Genomic DNA, 23675 nt, shown 5'->3' with positions numbered 1-23675 from the left:
AGAACATCAAGAACATATGGAACCCAACCATGGTTTTCAGTGGGACACCTGCAGTCTTAACATCTGTCTGTCTGGCAATGGGGCTGTGGGAGTTAGAGTGGAGCTGTATGTTTGATGGAGCATGTGGGTAACAGTTCAACACTTGAGAGCTGTGTGAGTGCAGGGAGAGAAAAGATACAGTCAGAAGCAGGATTTATCCCTGAGAAGAGGTGCAAAGCAGGTAGTACAAACAGGGACAGAGAGGAAGATCCAGCAAATGACAGCCCAGGGGGTCATGCCTAAGGGCATAATGGAGGGTGCCCCAACCATTCTAGCCAATCCACATACCCTTCACATCACCACTGAGAATCCTTTTCTAACATGCATCATTCTAGTGAACACACTAATGTCACCAGTAAAAACTATTTCAGATGTTTACTCCACAAAACCTGAGTGATTGATCCAATATGGAGAACAGACATTTGTGTCTACCTCCATCAGAGTGTGGGGCTTCTGTTTGTACCAGTAGAGCTTTTCAGAAGGGAGGCTGGTCTGCTGATTAGGAGGTGAGCAGCATGTGGGTGATAGTCTAACACATACACACATATAGACACACATCCCCCCATACACAATTGAATTCATACATACACACAATCACATGTTATATTCAGTAGTACGTTCAAGTAAATTCCAGATGTCATAACTAATAGTGGCAAAACCTCAGATTGGCTTGATTGCATGGTTACCTGAGATCTTGCCTTTATTTCCAGATCTTGGAGAGCCAAGGCAAACAGCTCCATAGCTAAGTATGTGCATAAGTAGGAGGGGGATACTGTTGGCAGAGCTCTGTACCATGTGGTCCTAGGGAGCCTGAGAAACTCCTGTAGCCATTCATTCACCCAACTCATAACAACTCTATGAAGGGGTCATTAGAAAGTAGGATTTTTTTTTCATCCAACTCTGGTATGTATTTGTTGATTTGATTTGACTTAGAAAAAAGAATAATGCAACATTCCTTACATCCTGATTATGATGAAGCAAAAGTCTATTCATTATACTACATTATCTAATTTAATTCCCAAAGCCAAACTATGGAGCTGATACCAAGTTCTGAAGGAGAGAAAAACTGAGATCCTGGGGGTTTTAAGACCACACTGCTAGTAAGGCAGGATTTAAATCCAGGCTGGCCCACCTGATTCTAACCCATCTTTGTGTTTTCCCCACTCCGTGGGCTGACTTTTACATCAAGGGGCAAAAAAATGAGGAGAAAAAAGATACACAGGCCACAAAGAGTTAAGACGACACAGGAATGAGTCAAGGGAAAATATTTCCATTTTTATCACCATTTCTGTCCATTTAAAATCTCTTTTCTTTTAGGTTCTAGACTTTTGACCCCATCTTCACTAAAGTAATGATCACAGAGCCTTGATTGTTTAATTAGGAAATACAGCACCATTATTCAAAGAGTTGTCATTACCTAAGCTGTAATGGTCAGAGGACAGTCTTAATAAGAAAAAAACTACTTGACACATCTCCCTAATTTAATTGTATTTATTTTCACATTTCTAAAAATACCCTCTCTGCAAACAGCTTCTGGGCACAAATTCAAAACTATAAATTGGCGAAGCTGACAGCACTCTCCACCTCAGCATCCTCATTTAGGAAATGCCCCCTAAGTCATTTGTAGCTTCTATTTTTTTTTTTTTAATACTATACACACATAAAATTTCCAGCTGTCACCTGGCATGGTCAATATTCAAGGGGCATCTGCTATGAGCCACAAGTGGAAGTGAGTCCAGGATTCACAGGTAACTCAGACACAATCCTGCTTCCAAGAGGTCATGTCCAGGCTGGGCTTCTCAGATCGGAGATCCATCCCATTGCTGATGGCACCAACACTAGTGGCTACCTGACCATGCTTTCAGAATCCACAATCTAGGCAGGGGGAACAATAATATCCAGACCACATATCAGGAAGAAGAGATTTACTCAAATAACAACTAACAGTTATTAAACCATTAGTAAGCAATTATTAAACTCTATGTCAAGTGCTGCTCCATGAACTTAATTCATTTATTCCTTAAAACATTATTTGTTCCATTTCACAGGTGAGGACACTGAGGCGGAGTTACTAAGGAGACAGAGAAAAGGATCCCTAGGGGTGGTGTCCCAGTGAAGAAAGGGTTCCGGAGAGGATTCCTGAGTGAGTGTTGCCAGGCAACCAGGGGTGGGAGGGGGAGAGGTTAAGGGGAGGTTACTGGAAGAGGCATTGAAAGTAGAAGAAAACCTGCATGCCAATAACTCTATTGAAAGTCTCTTTAACTCATCCACGGGGTACAGATGTAAGCCCAAACTAGGGCAGGTACTGTTAAAAAAAAAAAAAAAAAAGGATAGAGACAAAGAATTGTAACAGAAAAAAAAATCAGCAGGACTTGATGGATTGGATGAGACAGGACAAAGAGGAATTCAAATGCCTTACAGAGGCTCTGGATGGGCTCCACCCACTGAAGCCAGAAATGCAGGAAGAGCAGCAGCACTGGGAGAGCACTGGGAGAGAGAATGAGGAGTTCATTTGGGGGATGCTGTTGGCTTATGCCCATAGGACATCCTAGAGATAGATGTTCAACAAGCAGCAATCCCCGTGAGTGGAGATTGGTAGACGTTCTGGAGGTTGGAGATAGGAGGTTGACAGGTAACCTATTGATGATAGAAGCCAACATCAGTAAAGCATGCTGTCTATTCTTTGATGGGCATGGAAATCATCTGGGGATCTTGCTAGAAATCTAGCTAACAATTCAGTGGATCTAGGATGTGTCCTGAGAGTCAGCATTTCTAACAAACTCCAGTGATGTTGATGTTGCTGGTCTGGGGCCACATTTTAAGTAGCAGGGTAGTTGAATGTTTGAGGTCCCAAGGAAGAATATTTGGAGAAAAAAAGCAGCGGATTGACAACATATTCCTATAGGAACACTAATATTTCAAGGTTGGATGTAGAGACCTGTTCGTGAGGATACAGAGATGAAATGGTCAGAGGGGTAAAAGAAGAAGTAGCCTGAATGAACTTTGTCTCTGTAGCCAAGGATGGACAGAATTTGACAAAGAGGTGTGTTCAGCACTGCCAGATGGGAGAAGTCAGTCTCTAGCGTCTAGTGAACACAGAACATGGAAACACTGCTCTGACTTTCCGTAGCCAGTCTCACCAACTGGCTGAGACAGAAATCTCAAGAGCCGTAACTGGGCCTGGTCTACACTGCATCCCAACTGCTAACCCAGCACCTAACAAAAGGCAGGTATAATGAGCCAGAGTGTAACTCCCAATTCAGAGGTCAAAGTCCGAATCTCCAGCACTTCAGAATGTGACTGTCTTTGGAGATAGGGCCTTTAAAGAGGCAATCGAGGTAAAATGAAGTCATCAAAATGGGTCCTAATCCTGTATAACTGGTGTCTTCATAAGAAGAGGAAATTTGAGCACAGGCATGTGGACACACAGAAGAAAGACAGTGTGAGGACACAGCAAGGAGGCCCTCTACAAGGCAAGGAAAGAGCTCTCCGAAGAAACCAACCTCACCAACACCTTGATCTCAAACTTCTAGCCTCCAGAACTGTGAGCCAATAAATTTCCATTGTTTAAGCCCCACTGTCTAAGGTATTTTGTTATGAAAGCCCTGGCAAACTAATGCAGTCAGTGTTCAAATATAACTCACCAAAGTGTCATGGGATACTGTGGCAGACCTGGAACCCTTGAAGGTGTTGGGTCCTACATCTTACTTCTCTGGCATCCTCCAGTTCTGGCACAGCATGAATTTTTAGGTATCCCCCCACTCCCACATGGCCACCTTTCCCACACGTCTGTGGCTCCTCCGTGAAAGATGCATTGACCATGGCACAGAATCTAAGTAGCTGAAGGCAGAGCTGTAGGTAGCTGTAAGGAGATGACCGGGGAAGGCAGTGTGGGAGACGGATTGCTCTTCAGATGGTGCTCACTCCCTACGAGCAAACCATCTGAGAAGTCTCAAGGCAGAGGGGACATTGTGCTTCTCTGCCTTTCTGCCTATGGTGACTGGTTTATTTATTCAGGACCCATGCCTTTTTCCCAATGACTATCAGGTAGTTGTGACTAATCTGTGCATTGTGGTCAGAAGGCAACTGACTAGTGTTAGGAGACCTTACCCAGGGTCCCAACCAAATCACATGCTCCAGATTCACAGCTAACAGAATTTAAATACTTCAAATGCTGCATAACCCCTGTCGAGCTGATATTTCTAAAATTGATCACTAGTGGCTATACATTTTGTCCATGTGGCAGAAGCCTCTACAACGCCCCCCCAACAAAACTCAAACACTTTAACTTAAACAAATGAAATTCTCACATCTAACTGTTCAAATAAGTTCCATCAGAACATAATTCAAAAAGATCACTTTAAAACAATTTGCTTGGGAAAAGCAGGTATCTTATTAAGGTAACAGTTAAATGCAGAGAAAACATCACAAAGCTTCCTCTCCACAGTACAGGATACAATAGGAGGATTTTCCAGTGTTGCTTTAAGACATCTCAGTATTTTCTTCTTCCCCGAAATGTCTGGCCCCTTGTAGGGCTCCCTTCTCAAAAGGCACATCATTAAATCCTAAAAATAACCATTGAAGTATTTATGTCAAATTTGTATAGATGAAGATATTTACGCACAGAAGGAACCACACAAGAAATGGAGAGACAAGGATTTTATCTCGGATTCTCCTGACTCCAAAACCTGTAAGCTTTCTACTCCTCCAAGCACCTTTCTTTTTAATGAGTTACTTCCCTTCAGGGCTACCTGCAATGCTCATTTTTACTCCGATTTGCCTGAACACCATGCAGGCCTCACAGAAGGATCCACACAGGACCTGGAAGTCCAGCCACAAAGGACAGAGCTGGTGGTCTCTTGATGTACCTTGCCTGGGGGACTAAAGTCACCAATGCCCTTTGCTATGTTAATCAATAGGCCCCTAAATTTAGTTCAAAGAAGACCATTGTCTGGGATCTGAGTTGCTCATTCCACAATCGGTTCAAATGATCCCTCTGTTTACCTGAAAATTTCAGGAAGAGACCAGGGTCTTTTATGAACTATTGTCTCCATGATCAAAGCAAATCACTCAGCCTAGTGATCAAAGAGAGGCTAACTCCCAGCTGGCCTCCTTTCCCAAACTGCACAACTCCCCCTACCTAAGCCATAATTAAAAATGGCTCTGCTCAAGAATTCTGATTACAATATATAAATGACCTTCTCACCAGCAGGCTTTGAACAAAGCCGCAGAGAGGGCCAGTATAAGCCTCAATATTATGAGAAATTATGGTGACAGTTAATACTGTGATTTTGTAGGTCAATATGCCTTGACAGTTTCTAACCTGCTAATTGGCCTTAGAATCTTGAGGGCACCTAGCCCAACCCACGTAGAAAGGGGAAGGAGGAGGTGAGGTGGAGGGGAACCAAGGGGCTGAGAAACATGCCCCAAGCCTTTGAAACCCTCCCAGCTTCCACTGAGCACTATTTGCCAACAGGACCTCTGAGAGATTGTAAATTGAAGTGTCACATGGTGACATCCTGTGTCTGGGGTAGTTTAGTGAATTATGTCTGCAGCTGACACAATATGCATAACAAATGTCTTGTTTCCCAGGCTGACACCATCCAGCAACTCAGGAGATCTAAATTACCCATGGTGGTGGAGGGGGGTGAGGGCGGGCCTTCTGAGATGTGACTTATTAGAAAAGGTTGGTGCAGAGGCCAAGGAGACAAGACAACTTAGCTAAGCTTCTCCAAAGGTGGGGAGGTTGGAACAATAAGTCATTTTTGCAAAATAAAATAAATCATCCGAATCACCAGGAAAATAACAGCCGGCTGTCCTTGGTGATACGGACAGAGCATGTGCAGTGCAAAGGGCACTTGTTTACAGGCGGTCGAGGCCAAGACCTCTGAAACTGAGCCTGCGAGCAAGGACGTCAGGGCAGCACTGGGCAAAGTGAAGCCATCGGAACATTCTAATTTTCCTTGCAGCTGAGGCTGCTGATGCGCGCTAAAAAAGCCAGGTGAGAGCACCCTTGGAAGTGAGTGCTCAGGGTGCAGACCTGACAGGACATTGAACAGAAAACTGCCATCAGTGTATTCACTTCAACTGCTCCGACCCATAGGTCATCAGATTTCACGACACAAGTGACCTGGCTATGGGGCTGCACTTCTATAATTCTCTGACTGGTCTAGTTGTTATCTGGCAGACCTGACATGGGGAAGAGAGGTGGGCAATGGGGAGTGGATGTGCTAACTTGAGAACTAGGAAGGGAAATGGACGGGAATATCAGAGATCCCAAGTAATATGCAAGTCGGGGAAATGGAGCCCTGGGAAGAACAGGGCGATCAGCAGGTAACCCATAACCTCGGTCGCCCACATGGGCTCAGACCTTCTCATATTTGTCTCCAGGATGTAATTATAACATTGCAATAGCATGTATGGAGATTGCACGTACAGACACTAAGAGTGCTACAGATACTATTTTTTTTTTAAGATTTTATTTATTTATTTGACAGAAAGAGAAAGAAAGAGCATACACAAGCACGGGGAATGGTAGGCTGAGGGAGAGGGAGAAGCAGGCTCCCCGATGAGCAGAGAGCCTGATGTGGGGCTTGATCTCAGGACCCTGGAATCATGACCTGAGCTGAAGGCAGATGCTTAACTGACTGAGAGACCCAAGCATCCCTATAGATACTATTTTTAATATCCCCACAAGTGTCCCCTATTTGTTATCCTATCTTGCAGATGAGTGAACTTGAGGTTTTGCAAGGAACCTGCTCAAATTCACACAGCCAGTAAATAACAGAGCCAGGATGTGAACTCAAGTCTTTAGTCTGCTTGGAACTTGTTGTCCTGTACAGCCTAGGAACCACTCAGAAAATATTTGTGAATTCACACCAAAGGGATACGTGAATGCCAAGTTGATGAATAAAAAAATGAGTAGTATCTTCACCTTGGAGTGGCCCTATGTTCCTCTACTCTCTGGGTCATAAAATTATTTTATATAAGTTGAGGTCTATGTGACAAAAATAAACAGTTGCTGCTATTCTATTAGTAATTAATAATAAGTAAACCCTTTGTTAATAATTAATAAAATGAACTATTCAGTGCAATTCAGTGTATTTCTTATAAACCTACCAGAACCAGGGCTATAGAAGATATAATGTAGGACATAAAAAATGCTATGCAAATAACAAAGCTACTACTATCATACATTACAACAATAGGTCAAAGGCAAAAAAAATTATACCATTTATAATTTTTTTTTTATGGTGCAAGGCACTTGACAAAAGTTGTGGCCAATTTCTGTTTTAAAAATTCAAGTATGAAAATAAGCAAAGCTGCTGAACATAAAAAGGAAATACATTTCATTGTAATAGTTGGCAGTCAGTCAGAGATAAAATATCAAAATCAAGAAACAAAAAGCAAGCTTCTTATCATTATATTTTATATTATTTGAGGAATTCTGTCTCAAAGAAAAAGAAATTTAAAAAAATAGAAATATTATACAGAGAATTTTTTTTCCTTATAGGTCAGGTACTTATCTATCTAGAAACCAAAGGAATATAGTAAAAACTATCAAAATTTAACAACATTTAGAAGTTCAAACCCAAGATAAACAAAGATTACCAAAATAACGTGTAAAATAATTTTTTAAAAGCCTATTTCCAGTCACAACAAAAATGAGATACCATAAATAATGCTGATGAAAGCTGTGTGACCTATATAAAGAAAGATTTTAAGGAGAGATGTAAAAGAAGTCTTGAATGCAAGAAAAGAGACAGACCACATGGTGGTGGGGAGCGTTGCAAAGGTTTACATTCATAAATTATTGTGTGGCTTGCTACACTTGTAATAAAAATCCCAACCTGACTTTGACAAAATAATTCTGAGGTTAACCTATAAAAAGTAAACAGGATATTTAAGAAATTTTTAAGGAGGGGCGCCTGGGTGGCTCAGTGGGTTAAAGCCGCTGCCTTCGGCTCAGGTCATGATCCCAGCGTCCTGGGATCGAGCCCCGCATCGGGCTCTCTGCTCAGCAGGGAGCCTGCTTCCTCCCTTCTCTCTCTGCTTGCCTCTCTGCCTACTTGTGATCTGTCTGTCAAATAAATAAAATTAAAAAAAAAAAAAAAAAAAAGAAATTTTTAAGGAGAAGTACACTATATTTTATAAAGCTATTAAATTTTAAATAATGTGACAATGGTGCAAAAATAACACCAGAGACAATAACCCAGAAAAAACGGTCCTGCTATATATCATATTCTAATATATGATAAAGAATTCATCACAAGTCAATTCCCAGGAAAGCTCAGGTTTTTCAATGAACAAGGCTGGGACAATCGGCTAACAAGGCTAACAATCTGGAGCACAATACATTCAAATAATTACCTCAATCCATATATCAAAAAACACCTCTGACTTATGATAGAATATAACATATATAAGTAAAAATGAAAGAGAATTCAGTTTCATTGCTTTGTTTGGGAGGGAGAACATTTTCTATTCTAAATTTCTATTCTAAATTATTCTAAAAATAATTCACAGAGGGAAAGACAGATGGACACATCCTGGTGTGGGGCACAGGCAGCACCCAGTCTGGTGGATTCTTGCTTATGTCACCCTTGCTTACATTTTAAAAATCACCTTTGTAGACAGTTACATATCAATTAAAATGTTTGCAAGGTATAAGCAAAAATGCAGTGATAACAAACTAAGAAAAATAATTCAACAAATGTGAAAACAGGTAGGAAAAGCATGAAGACTCCTATAGGTGAATCAGTAAAGGAAAGAAAAATCCACCAAAAAGGGAGCTGAGTTAGTAAATAAAAGATGAGAAAGTGTTCAACCTAAGTGATCATTATGGGATACTATTTTTTGCTGATCAGCCATTTTATCTGTGTATTTTATCTGTCTTAAAAAAATAGGGGCACCTGGGTGGCTCAGGGGGTTAAGCCTCTGCCTTCTGCTCAGATCATGATCTCAGGGTCCTGGGATGAAGCCCCACATTTCCATTTGGAGCTCTCTGCTCAGCAGAGAGCCTGCTTCTCCCTCTGCCTGCCACTCCCCCTGTTTGTGCTCTCTCTCTCTTTCTCTGTGTCAAATAAATAAAAATCTTTAAAAAAAAATTAAAAAGACAGATAATGGCAAAAGTGAAGTGAGACAGACCCCATCATATATCACTAATGGTGATTTAATGGGTAATTTAGGAAAGGAACAACGCCATTTGTAAAACTTTAAAATGCTCATTTGCATACTTTGACCCACAAATCCCACTTTTGGGAATCTATCCTAAGTCAATAATTCTGTGTAAGAAAACACTCTATGAATGAAGTTTAAATGCTGTGGTATATAGAATAGTGAAAAATTCTAACAGTTACTTCAACCTCAGAAGAATGGTAGAATAGGTTGATTTCTATCTCCCAAAAAGGTATGTGCAAGTCCTAACCTCCACCACCTGTGAATGTTACCTTTGATGCATCAAGATGAGGTCACACTGAAGAAGAGTGGGCCTGAATCCAAAACGACTAGTGTCTGTAGGAGAAAAGAAGAGATAGAGAGACACTCAGAGAGAAGGTCACACATACATGGAGTATTGGAGCAAAGCATCTACAAACCAAAGAATGCCAAGGGTTGCTGGGAGCCACAGAAAGGTAGGAAGAGCCCATGGAACAGATTCCCCGCTAAAGCCTTCAGAGAAAGCATGACCCCACCAACACCTTGATTTCAGACTTTTAGCCTCCAGAACTGTGAGCACATAAATTTTTGTTGTTTTAAGCCACCCAGTTTGTGGTAATTTGTTATCTCAGCCCTAGAAAACTAATGCAAATAATAACACGTTTGTGTTCATTGAAAAACTATTTCTCAATGGAATAGGCAACCCCTGAAAATAAATTAAATCTGTGTAACTATTTAGAAAAACTATTATTTAGAAAATTATTTAGAAAATATTCTAATTATTTAGAAAAAACGGTTACAATATTTTATAAGTAAATAGAATGCAAAAATCTATAAAATTATGAATGTTATATGTTAAAACAATTCTCTGATGCATAGCAAAAAAGATTGGAAGGGATTTCAACAAAATGTTCAAAGTGACTGCTTGTGTTCAATAAAATGTCAGTGTGTTTTCTACTTTTCCAGAGTTTTCAATTGTCTAAAATACATCCATAATTAATTATCATAGTTGGTTGAGACTAATCAAGGCTCTCCCCATGGACTGGGAATCTTGCTGCCCTTATTAGGCTGTTGACCCTTAAGTTGAAAGGCCTGAGTAAAATTGGGCTTCTATCAAGAAGAAAGAGGGTAGGATGTTAGGTAGGAAAAAAAAAAAAAAAAAAAGCCTGGTACCACATCACAGGAGGTACCCTAGGTTTTGCTAGAAGCTGTGAAGAGGGGGATATTGAAGATATAATTAATGGGGAGAAGCAAGAGTGTATTTCCTGAGGAGTGCTACAAGGCCATTTAATTCATTGGTAAAGCTCAACATTAGTATGACCAAAAACTGATCTCCAAGGAACCAATCTTAGAATAACGGACAAATTAATTTTCCTACTCTTGGTAAACCAAATACTAGAAAATTCCCTACAGCTCTTCTTTTAATGATTATATAGGATTCAGTCAATCACAAAAGTTAAGTACACAAAATCCAGTGGTATATTTTCATGATTCAGTTGGGTATACTGATTTCTATTTATTCAAATGTGCGTTCATTCATATTTCTTGAACATCTCCTATATGCTCAACACTGGGCTATGAGTTCACAATACAGCAGTGAGCAAAACATCAATTTTCAAAACGAAAACACAACTGCAGCTTCCATCTACCCTCCCTTACTCCATCAGCAGCTCCTGCCATGAAAAGGCAGAACATGACTTTCACATGACATTCCAATACATGATTTTATACTCTTCATCTTATAATTTGAATCCACAGGAATATATTATTGTGCAAAACAGTAACAACATTGTTTACTATATGACAACAATGCCTACATGCCAGCTGCTAATCAAAATACCTTATTACATGCATTATTTAATTAATCATTCCCCCACCCCCAATTATCTTGTGAGGTGGGCAACTACTATTCCATATTTGAGTTCTGACCCTCAAATACCTTGCAATTACATTCAAGACACAGACATGAAACAGGGCATAGCATATGATGTATAATTTTGATTGTGATTGAGAGACACAAAGGAGAGACAACAGGCACCATGGGAGTGTATAATGAGACCTATCCTGGCCTGGGGAGGTCGGGATGTAATATTCACACTGACATATTTAAGATGAGGTTAAACTGATTCCTCAAGCGAAAGGAGAAATTTGCCAAGCAAGTTGGAGAAGGGGAGTGATGGGAGCATCCTGCATAGGAAGAAGCAGCTGGTGCAAAGGTCCCGAGTCTAGAACTATTCTGATTGGTTGGAGGAACTAAAAGAAAGAGAGTGTAATTGTATGAGATCAATGGGGGCAGTGCTTGAGATAAGGCTGGGAGTGCATGCAGGGTCCTGGAGATAATGTTACAGATCGGGGACTTCATCCTGAGTGCAATGGGAAGCCACTGAAGCATTTTGAAAAGAAAAGAGGGTGACTTACACTTTAAATAGATCAGGACAGGGCAGCAGTAGAAGAGGGGAGACAGGAACAGGTAGGACAGCAACAATGGTGGCTTTCACTGGGAACAGATATGAGATGCGTATATATAACTGAGTGAATCTGATCACATTAGAACATCGACACATGTTGAAGACTAGTAAACACTGTACTGCATGATCTAATAAGGTTCCCTTCTGATCTAGTCACTTATGCACTCATCCAACATTCACTCACTACTTGAAAACAATATATTCAAATGCACAAATGCATTATTCAGCTGTGTCCATCCTGTTGAGTGCATCTGCTGAGTTTTCTATACCAACAGTTCTATTTTTTTCATCTTTATATTTCATCTAATTATGTTTGTTACCTGCTTAGTCTTTTCTCATCATAACCATTTTTGGATTTATTACTACATTCTTCTTCTTTACCACTAAATAATATTAAATGTACTTTTTAAAGTTTTATTCGCTCTATTTTTGATTTTTCACTTTCTCCTTATATATATACAGTTTTATCATTTTTAGGTTTGCCGTCTGGTTCATAACCTGGGTCTTCCTCAGATATTAGTGAATCTTCTGTTCTCCCTTATGTGAGCTGGGCTGGGTGATAACCTTCATTAAGCTATGATGTCCTGTTGTATTACATCCCTATTCAAAGAATATCTACTACCCATGCATCCAGCTTCCACAAAATGAATATGCAACTGTGAACCTCTGATATTAGGCTTGGCCATGTGGCTTTCCCTAGCAAGCCTAATATGAGTAGTGACTTGTCATGGTTAATCTTGCTTTCTTAAACGTTTGCCATTTTCTTTAGAAGCACATTCCTGCACAGCTAATGAAACTATAAAAATTAGAAACTTGGGGAAAATATCTAAACCAAATCTGTTGCCTGGAGCCAAGAAAAACCTAAGCCCAGCCTAGATCAGCCTAGATAGTGTCAGCCAACTCACATCCCATCACTTGAAACAACACCACCCAGCTGGCACTCAAGTTCACGAGTGAGAAGTGAAAGTTTATTATGGAATATCACTGAAATGTTTGTGGTGAGTTGTTACACAGCAATAACTGACTGACACATCTTATCCCTTCTACTAAGGATTTTTCACGTTTTCTGGTGCATGAAGAGTTTTTTCTCTTATTTTCAAGTGCTAGTGTTATTTATTTATTTATTTATTTACCACTCCTCAAATGAATATACATTCATTTACTATTTTAATTTTTTCCCTATTATTCATAAGTCTTTCATGAGAAAGGGGGACATTTCAAAAACTTTTCAGGCCACCATCTTTGAAATTAAAATATAGAGAAGGCATGGAATCAGTTATGGAATTATTCTAATTGGTTTAATTAGATATCTCTAAGAAATTTTAGATGGACCAAAGAAAAGCACTTGAAGGCTCTTCCAGATCTAGTAAGAATTTTTACATTATAGCAAAAGGCTACTCCACAGGTGACACCACCAGCACTGCATCTGAGCACAGATACATGGATGGCATTTCTGCTTCTAGAAGGCACCACTAGAACCATGGTCCCTGCCACCTTTGCATGCTGGGTCCTGTCACTGGTTTCAACAGTGTAGATTCTGCCCAGTTCCTGCATCTTCTCTTCTCTTGTATCTGGATTGAAATCTCGTGCAATTGTTTGTGATCCAGAGCCTAAGTCACATTCCAGCAAGGGAAGTTGGAAAGGTAAATTTCTGGCTCCATTTGGGGGAGAAGTGAACCCGTCATGTAGGAAAGTTCTCAAACTTAAAAAGGCAGCTACAAAGGTTGATGGCCATGTCTTATGATCACTGCTTAGTTATGTCACAGATGAAATAAAAAGAAATAAAACAAACCTATGCATTTATAAAGGTCATGGACTACAGCCTTCAGTTACAAGTAATCGCAATGATACTCGCAGATGCTCGCAGCCCAGTACCTGTCACACAGCAGGCACTCAACAAATGATAAATCAGTCAGTCTATAAATAAAACTCACAAACTACTCCTATCATACGAAGCACAATTATTCCTTTATCCTAGAGTTTTAGTCTTGCCAGTGAGTCATTTGCTCTTCTGTTCACATCTCCAGCCTTACTTTCCATTTATCACTTTTGATCTTCTGGTGGGATGATTTCATTTTATAGTACACGCTTGTCAGAGCCTCGCCAGCTGTACCTCCTTATGCCTTCCCACCTCTTAGTCCTCTGGCTAACAGTCTCTCCTGGAAAAAATGTCCATTCTAAGTTGTTGATCTGGATCAAGAATTTAAAGAGATAGAAACATCAGTGGACCAGTGATCCTCAAAATTGTAACTTGAGGGGCATGGTAGGGAGAAAAAAATTCTGGCATTGCAAAAATGACATATCATATGGTGTTTCCCTTCTTTTTTTTATCCTTCTGAGCTATTGAAATTCCAAATGTGAAGTGAAACAGAATAACAATTGTAAATTAATGAGTTTTGCTGTGAAAAGAAAGAAAAAAAAGGCAAGAAAAATTGTTAATGTAAAAACAACCTTTGCACTTTATGTTTTGGGTGGATTGGGCAATGTTGGATTAACCACACTTCTCAAAGTTTTTTAAATAAACATTTATTGAACACTGGCCATAAGCCAGATTGTTGGGCTGTGGGGCACAGAGGTGAGGAATAGCAATGGGGTACCTACTCCAAATCTGCTGAATTTTTAAAAGATTTTATTTATTTATTTGACACAGAGAGAGAGAGAAAGCAAGGGGAACAGCAGAGGGAGAAATAAGCTTCCTAAGGGAGCCTGATGCAGGGCTCAATCCCAAGACCCTAGAATCATGACCTAAGCCAAAGGCAAGTGCTTAACTGACTGAGCCATCCAGGTGCTCCTAAATCTGCTGCATTTGAACTTGGTTTTCCAACCAGACCACTCCATTAAGATCAAAATATTCCTGTATTTAATAAAAGAAATCAATATTGCTCTGAGAAAAAGGAAGAATCAGGAAAGAAGGGAGAACACAGAGGATGAAAAGGTAAGATAGAGATTCTTAGCTTGGGTTCTTCTGCAAGCAGAGTCAGAAACAAGGGCTTACACATAAGAAAGTTATTTTGGAAGTGTGAGCTCAGGGAGCAGAAGTGAAGGAAGGGGACGTGAAACAGAAAAGAGAGCCTGCCCGCCTTCTATTTTTCATTGGTGAAAAATAAGGTGGTCACTTGATCCCAGTGAGAAGTCTTCTGGAATGTGGAAGGAAGGGAGAAGGGAAGGAAGGAAGAACAAAGGAAGAAAAAAGGGTAGAAGATAAGGAAAAAATATATGTTCTTGGTATTCTGATTTTTGAATCAGAAATATTAACAGAGAGATGCCTTGGTAGCTCAGTCGATTGAGCATCCAACTCTTGGTTTTGGCTCAGGTCATGATCTCAGGGTCATGAGATGGAGCCCCATGTCAGGCTCTGTACTCAATGAGGAATCTGCTTGAGATTCTTTCCCCCTCCCCCTCCTAACACCCCTCCCCTGTCTCATGCACATGCTCTCTCTCTAAAATAAATAAATAAATAATGTATTTATTTTACAGAAAGAGAGCATGCGTGCATGAGCAGGAGGGACAGTTGGAGAAGGAGAGAGAATCTGAAGCTGACTCCATGTTCAGCGTGGAGCCTGACTCAAGGCTCCATCTCACAGCCCTGAGATCACGACCTGAGCCAAAACCAAGCATTGGAAGCTTAACCAACTCTGCCCCCTCATTCCATAAATGGAATCTTATAAAAAAAAAAAAAAAAAAAAGAAGAAGCATTAACAGAAACACGATTCAAATATTTAAAGTTCTCCTATTTTAGGTTATTATACCTCACACTTACTAATTATTCTATTTGATGAGAACAACCCTTGGAAGTAGGTCTTATTCCTCATGTAGTGATGTCGTGGTGTGCCTAAAAGTGCAGACTCTGGAGTCAGCTTAGGATGAAATAATGTCTCTACCACTTATTAGTTATGTTACCTTGGGCTAATTACTTATCATTCTTTTTCATCTGTAAAAATGGAAATAATAAATGCACATACCTCAAAGGGTTGTTTGTTGTGAGGATTAAATAAGTTAATATTTTTAAAGTACTCAGAATGGGCCCGGCATACAGAGTAAATTAGCTTTTATAAATGCCTGTTTTTTTTCTGATGCTCTTAACAGTGGCTAAAGGACAGATTTCAAATGCCTTCTGATCCATAAAATAGGAGAAGCTCCTGCATTAGCAGAATTACTTTGAAACCCTTCAAAGTAAAATCCTCTACAAACTGTCCTAAACATGGCTATGGGGCAGCCAAATGAGCAGGACCCAACCAGGAAGACCCGGAAGAGAGGGGTGGGACTCAGCAGGGAAAGAGCGTTTTGAGCAAATGCACATTTCACTGATCAACAGCTTCTCGTGGGATGTCCTCCCTAAATTGTTTCTCTAAAATGAAAAATCTTCATTCTAGGCAGGGTGCCAGGTTTTCTCTCCTCTGTACCCGATGAGAGAGTGCTCCCTTCTCCCTGGCCATTGGAAGCGAAAGTGAAGCCAAAATCCTGTTTTAGTCCAAATGCTCAACATTTACGGAAACGTGTTTGGATGGTTTACAACGGATAACCCTCCTTTTACACTCCAGTTGAAAGACATTAGCAATTCAGGGGGTTCTCTTCACTGCTTCCCACTCTATTTCTTTGTAGACTGACGTAGAAATCCCCCTCCGGCATTTCCCAGCACCCCATTGGGTCTACAATATCTGTGAGCTCATCAACATTTAAACAACCAAAAAAAACAAAAAACAAAAAACAAAAAATTAAAAAAAAAAAGAAACCATTGTCCCCTTCTGAAGCCTTGGAGGCCCTTTTTAGCACAATCAAGGATAGGGTGTCATTTAGAGAACAAGTACATATTTCTATAGTGGGGACCTGGGTCTCAGCTGACTAATGAAGGCTTCAGCCCTGAAGGAAAGGATCTGGGGAGACAGCAGGGCAGGCAAGATGGTGACAGAATGTGAGCCATTTTCCCAATTTAGGAGGTATATTAAATATTGGCAAAAAGCAATCATTGCAAAATGTGTATGTGTTTATTTATTTATTGGAATGGATGTGCCCAATCATTATTTCTTCCCTCTGGGGGCAACTGGAAGAATCACAGAAAATGAGACTGACTCATATCTTGCTTTTACAGCTTAAGCTACTCCTATCCGATCCCATAAACACAAGTTGTCTACTATATTCTCACCAGCTCTTACACCCACCCTCGGATCGCAATCCAACTTCCATTTATATTTTCAAATCCCAAAACCAAAATGGGCTCATGTGTTTCCTAGCAGCTGTGGCAAGGAGACCAGAGGCTCTCTTTCTGGCTCATTCCTGCTTATCAGTGTTGCCCATGTACACACACACACACACACACACACACACACACACAGAGTATGCTGTCTACATTTCTGAGTCAAATAATTTCACTCCTCTTTAATCAAAAACCATTCAAGCTTCCAGAGAGTTGTGGAGATGATGTCCGCAACAACCACAGATCTGTCCCGTGTCCCTGACACATCCTGATCTTCCTCTTCATCCCCACCCACATGACAAGTCAGGTTTCCTATCTGCAAAGCTCTAGTCACTTTCCTGTTCCTGTCTTTATTTCTAGTGATCAAAACAAGAATTTTTTCTTTCCGATGAAACATCTCTGCCTTTTGTGTTCCACCGAACGTCAGAGCCAGGAGGTTCATTCTTCAGAGGTCAACCTCCTTGTTTTTTAGGCAGGACATTGAAGCCTGGAGAGAAAAAGTGATTTGTCTGCTCCCAGGCAACTGTTCAAGTAGTTATTGGATTTTGATCCAGCATGGCACACCACTGAAGAGGGCAGAAGTACATCTTAAATTATATCTGTGAGTCTCTCTCTCCACCATCTTGGAAGAAAATGGCAGTTGACAACTTTTCAAATTTACACATCCAGCTAGTTTGTACTGGTTATAGAATATAATTTACCAATAGTCAGTTACCTGTGTGAGTTAGTGTAATCAGTGATTGTCCTGGGAACATGCATTCATGTTGGCCAAGGGCAATCTTATGCTCTCCAAGCCTCCACTACCTTAGTTTCTTTATCCATAAAATGGGACTACTAATACAGCACTCATAAAGTTTTTGCAGGATTAAATGAGATCCAGAATTAAAATAATAGTCAAATCAGTTCCTATTTTATTGAGCACTGGGCTAAATGTTTTAAAATCTATTTTCCAGTAGAAAAATACTAAACCTTAGAAAGGTTAAATAACTTGCCTAAAGTAACACACATACAATGTGATATAGGCAGGATTCAAACCTCATCTGTTGACAGCAATACCCACTCTTTCCCACTCCAGGATATGCTTAACATGGCCCCAGGCATTGTCCCCTGCCCTAAGTCTTCAGGGCATAAAATATAAGGATTTTTTAATAGAGACTCTTTTTTTTAAATTCTGGTATAATTAACATACAGTGTTATATCAGTTTCAGGTGTACATTATAGTGATTCAACAATTCTATAATTTACTCAATGTTCACCACAATAAGTGTGCTCTTAATCCCCTTTATCTATTTCATCCATATTCTCTCCATCTCCCATCTGGTAATCAGCAGTTTGTTCTCATAGAGTCTGTTTTTTGGTATGTGTCTTTGTTTTTTTTCTTTGTTTTCTTTCTTAACTTCCACGTAAGAGTGAAATCATATGGTATTTGTCTTTCTCTGCCTTATTTTCCTTAGCATTATACCCTTTAGATCCACCCGTGTTGTTGCAAATGACAAGGTCTCATTCCTTTTCAGGGCTAAGTAATACTCCACTGTGTGTGTGTGTGTGTGTGTGTGTGTGTGTGTGTGTATAACTTCTTCTTTATCCATTCATTTATTGATGGATACTTGGTTTACCTCCATAATTTGGCTATTGTAAATAATGCAGCAATAAACATAGGGATGAATATATCTTTTTGAATTAGTGTTTTTGTATTTGTGAGGTAAATGCCCAGTAACGTGAATACCAGATTATAGGATAGTTCTATTTTTAACTTTTTGAGGAACCTCCATACTGTGTTCCATAGTGGCTGCACCAGTTTGCATTCCCACCAAAAGTGCACAAGGGTTCCTTTTTCTCCAGATCTTGACCAATGCTTGTTGTTTCTTATGTTTTGTTTTGCTTTTTTATTTCAGCCGCTCTGACAAGTATGATGCAATGTCTCATCATGGTTTTGATTTGCATTTTCCTGATGGTGAGTAATGTTGAGCATCTTTTCAGGTATCTATTGGCCATCTGTATGTCTTCTTTGGAGAAATGTTGTTCCTATCCTCTGCCCATTTTTTAATTGGATTATTTTGGCATTGGGTTGTATTAATTCTTTATATACTCTGGATACTAACCCTTTATTGGACATGTCATTCACAAACACCTTCTCCTTTTGGTAGGTTGCCTTTTAGTTTTGTTCCTTGTTTCCTTTACTGTGGAAAGCTTTTTATTTTGTTCAGATCCCAATAGTTTATTTTTGCTTTCATTTCCCTTGCCTCAGGAGACATATCTAGAAAGACGTTGCTATGGCCAAAGTCAGAGAAATTACTGCCTGTGATCTCTTCTAGGATTTTTATGGATTTAGGTCTCACGTTTAGAGCCTTAATCCATTTCCAGTTTACTTTTGTGTATGGTGTAAAAAAGTCCAGTTTCACTCTTTTGCCTGCAGATGTCCATGAAGAGACTGTTTTTCCCCCATTGGATATCCTTTATTCCTTTGTTGAAGATTGATTACATAATTGTGTATTTATTTCTGGGTTTTCTATTCTGATCCATTGATCTAGTTGTCTATTTTTATGCTGGTACCATACTGTTTTGATTACTACAGGTTTGTAATATAACTTGAAGTCTGGAATCGTGATCCCTCTTGTTTTGTTTTTCTTTTTCAGGACTGCTTGGGCTAGTTGGGGTCATTTGTGGTTCCATACAAATTTCAGGATTGTTTGTTTTAGTTCTGTGAAAAATGCTGTTTGTATTTTGATAGAGATTGTATTAAACATATAGATTCTGGGAGTACGATAGATGTTTTAACAATATTTGTTCTTTTAATTCATGGGCATGGAATATCTTTCATTTGTGTTCTCTTTAATTTCTTTCATCAGTGTTTTATAGTTTTCAGAGTACAGATCTTTCACCTCTTTTGTTAGGTTTATTTCTCTATGTATTATTTGATTTTCTCTTTGATTTCTTGGTTAACCCTTCATTGTTTAGTAACATGTTATTTAACCTCAGTGTATTTGTATTCTTTTCAGAGTTTTTCTTGTGGTTGATTTCTGTTTTCAAAGCATTGTGGTTGGAAAAGATAAATGCCATGGCTTCAGTCTTTCTTAATTTTTGAGATTTGTTTTGTGGCCTAATATGTAGTCTATTCTGGAGAATGTTCTATGTGCACTTGGAAAGAATGTGTGTTCTGCTGTTTTAGAATGGAATGTTCTGAATATATCTGTTAGATCCATGGTACCATTCAAAACCACTGTCTCACTGATTTTCTCTTTGGATGATCGATCCATTGATGTAATTGGGGTGTTGACATCCCCTACTATTATTGTATTACTATTGATTACTTCCTTTATGTTTATTATTAGCTGTTTTATGTACTTGGGTGTTCCCCTGCTGGGTGCATAAATATTTACAATTGTTATATCTTCTTTTTGGATTTTTCTCTTTACGATTATATAGTGTCCTTCTTTGTCTCTTGTTACAGTCTTTGTTTTAAAGTCTATTTTGTCTGATATAAGTATTGCTACCCTGGCTTTCTTTTCACTTCCATTTGCATAATAAATGCTTTTCCATTCATTTACGTTCAATCTGCATATGTCGTTAGGTCTGAAAAGAGTCTCTTGTAGGCAGCACATAGATGAGTCTTGAGTTTTTATCCATTCTGTTACCCTATGGCTTTTGATTGGAGCATTTAGTCCATTAACATTCAAACTAATTGTCAAAAGTTATGTGCTTTTTGACATTTGTTACTTGTTTTATGGTTGTTTTTGTAGTTCTTCTCTGTTCCTTTTTTTTCTTGCTCTTTTCTCCATAATTTAATGGTTTTTTTTTTTTAAGATTTTATTCATTTATTTTAGAGATAGAAAGGTGAAGAAAAAGCAGATGGGGAGGGACAAGCAGACTCCATGCTGAAAGCAGAGCCCAGTGTGAGGCTTGATCCCATGATACCAAGATCATGACCTGAACTGAAATCCAGAGTCAGATGCCCAACCAACTGAGCCACCCAGGTCCCTAGTTTGATGGCTTTCTTTAGTGGTATATTTGGATCCCTTTGTCTTTATTTTTTGTATATCTATTACTGATTTTGATTTGTGGTTAGCATTAAGTTTATATATAACATCTTATACATATGACAGTTTATATTTAGTTTGTGGTCACTAAAGTTTGAACCCATTTTCTATTCCTCTCCCTGCCATATTTTAGGTATACCGTACTGTATTTTATATCCTTTTATTTGGTGAATCTTTTGACTGAGTTTTAAAAATATTCTGAATTTTGCTGTTTTTATGCTTCCTACTTTTCTTACTCCTGCTTACGGTCTTTCCTTTCCATTCAAAAAGTCCCTCTTTAACATTTCTTATAGGACTGGTTTAGTGGTCATAAATTCCTTTAACTTTTGTTTGTCTGGGAAATTATCTCTCCTTCTATTCTGAATTCTATCCTTGATGGATAGAGTATTCTTGGTTGCAGGATTTTTTGTTATTTTTTTTTTCTCTTTCAGCACTTTGAATATATCATATCCCTTCCTTCTGAGCTGCAAATATATCATGCTCCCTTCTGCTGAAAAAATCAGCTTATAGTCTTATGGGGTTTCCCTTGTATCTAGTTGTCCTCTTCCTGTTTTAAAATTATTTCATTATTACTACTTTTTGCCATTTTAATTACTGTGTCTTGGTGTGGATCTCCTTGGATTGATTTTGTTCAGGGCTCTCTGTACCTCCTGGGATTTTTGTTTCCTTCCCCATATTTGGGAAGTTCTCAGCTATTATTCCTTCAAACAAATTTTCTGCCCTCTTTTCTCTCTCTTCTCCTTCTGGAATTGCCTATAATGTGAATATTATTACATCTGATGAGGTTGCTGAGTTCTCCAAGTCTATTTTCTTTATTATTATTTTTCTCCGTTTGTTCAGCTTGATTGCTTTCCATTTCTGTGTCCTCCAGGTAGCTGATCCTGTCTTCTACTTCCAGTATACTATTTATTCCCTATAGTATATTTGCAATTTCAGTTATTGTATTCTTCATCTCTGATTGGTTCTTTTTTATGTTTTCTAACTCTTTGTTGAGGGCTTCACTGAAGTCCTCCACTCTGTTCCCAAGTCCAATGAGTAGCTTTATGATTGTAACTTTAAGTTCTCTATCATACATATTACTTCTCTCTCTGTTCAGCTTTCTTGCTGTGCCTGTATCCTGTTCTTTTATTTAGGACATAGTCCTCTGTCTCCTCACTTTGTCTAACTCTATGTGTCTGCTTCTCTGTGTTAAGGGGAGTCAGCTTTGTTTTCTGCTCTTGAAAGTAGTAGCCTTATGAAGAAGAGGTCATGTAGTGCCCTGCAGTGCAGTGTCCTCTGTTCTTCAGAACCTGTGATTCAGGAGTGTCTCCTATGTGTGTTGCATGCACCCTACTCTTGTGGCTGAGCCACTTTTACCTTCAGTCCAGTCATCTGCAATGGCTTTCGTTGCTGTGGTGGTCAGGATTTGGTCCCTGTGTTGTTAGTCAACCAGTCTGGAGCTGCCTTGGACTTGAGTTGAGTCAGAACAGGCAATTGCCGATGATGCAGTAGCACCAAACTATAGGGCACTTTCCTTGCATTGTCCCCTGAGAACTTTTCTTTGGTAGATGGGGCCTGCAGTCAGACAAGACCACTGTTAGGCTGAAGTCAGGTTGGCGTGTGTGGTCATCTTCCCCTCTCCTCAGGGCAGGAGTCACTTCGGAGTAGTGTTAATCCCACTCAGGCTACTTGCACACTGCCAGGCTTATGACATCACTTTGGATGGGCCCCAACTATATTGAAGGGGGTAGAGCCACAGGAGAACAAGGGGGCATGGCATACAATGTTAACAAGGTTTGAACAGGTCTGCTGTAGGGGGGGACCTGGAGCCAGGCCTAGTTGGAGGGGGCATGTCTGCAGGAGATTGGAGTTTAGCACACTATTAGCAAGGTAAGTGAAAAGTATTGGCACTTAGCTGGTTCCTGTAGGTGTCTATATGTCTTGGCTGGGGGTCAGGGAAGGGAAATGGTGCCCACCAGCTCCTTAGGTCCTGGAGAAGTCTCCTAAAGATCCCTGCACATGCTCTAAGATTAGTAGGTAAATCTCCTTCCCATATACCACAGGCAATTTTCATCTGCTGTTTCCATACTGTATCTCTGCAGGGCTGTTCGTTGTGCTGTCTCTTTAAGGGTGGGGACTCCATTTCCTCTTGTCCTTCAGGCTCTCCCACAGCTGAGCCCACTGATTTTTAAAGTTCTTGGTGTTAAACCCTCCTGATTATAAGAACTCACAAAGTTCAGCCCCTCTGGTTTTCAAAGCCAAATGCTATGGGGGTTCATCTTCCCCATGCTGGTTCCCCATGCCTGGGGTGGTTTATGTGCTTCTCCTTTCTCCACATCTGTGGTGTCTTTACCTCCCAAGGATGGTTACACAGGTCCATTTAGTTCCCAACAATTTCTTTGTCCTTGCTACCTCTTTGATGTGACCTCTTCTCTACATTTAGCTGTGTTGAGTCTGTTCTGCTAGTCTTTGGGTCATTTTCTGTGTTACTTACACTGACAGGCGTGTTTTCTAGTTGTATTCATGAGACAAGGTGAGCTTCAGATCCTTGTACTCTGCCATTTTCCCAGAAAGTCTAATATCCAAGGATTTTGTTATCTGCTTCCTTTCTGACAGCTCAAACAACATACACCTGAGCACCTATTCTTCTATCGGTTCCTTCAGCCACGTATTACTTTGCAAATAAACACTCTTGATTTTGCAAAAACTGCAGAGATGTGAAACTGTTATCACCTATGGTCCTATTCCAAAGGGGTAGTGGCATGTCAAGAGTGAACATGAACATAGGGTATCACTTGGTAT

Source organism: Martes martes (assembly GCF_963455335.1).
Source record: "Martes martes genome assembly, chromosome: 2".
Classification (NCBI taxonomy): Eukaryota; Metazoa; Chordata; class Mammalia; order Carnivora; family Mustelidae; genus Martes; species Martes martes.
This window is presented reverse-complemented; position numbering follows the sequence as displayed.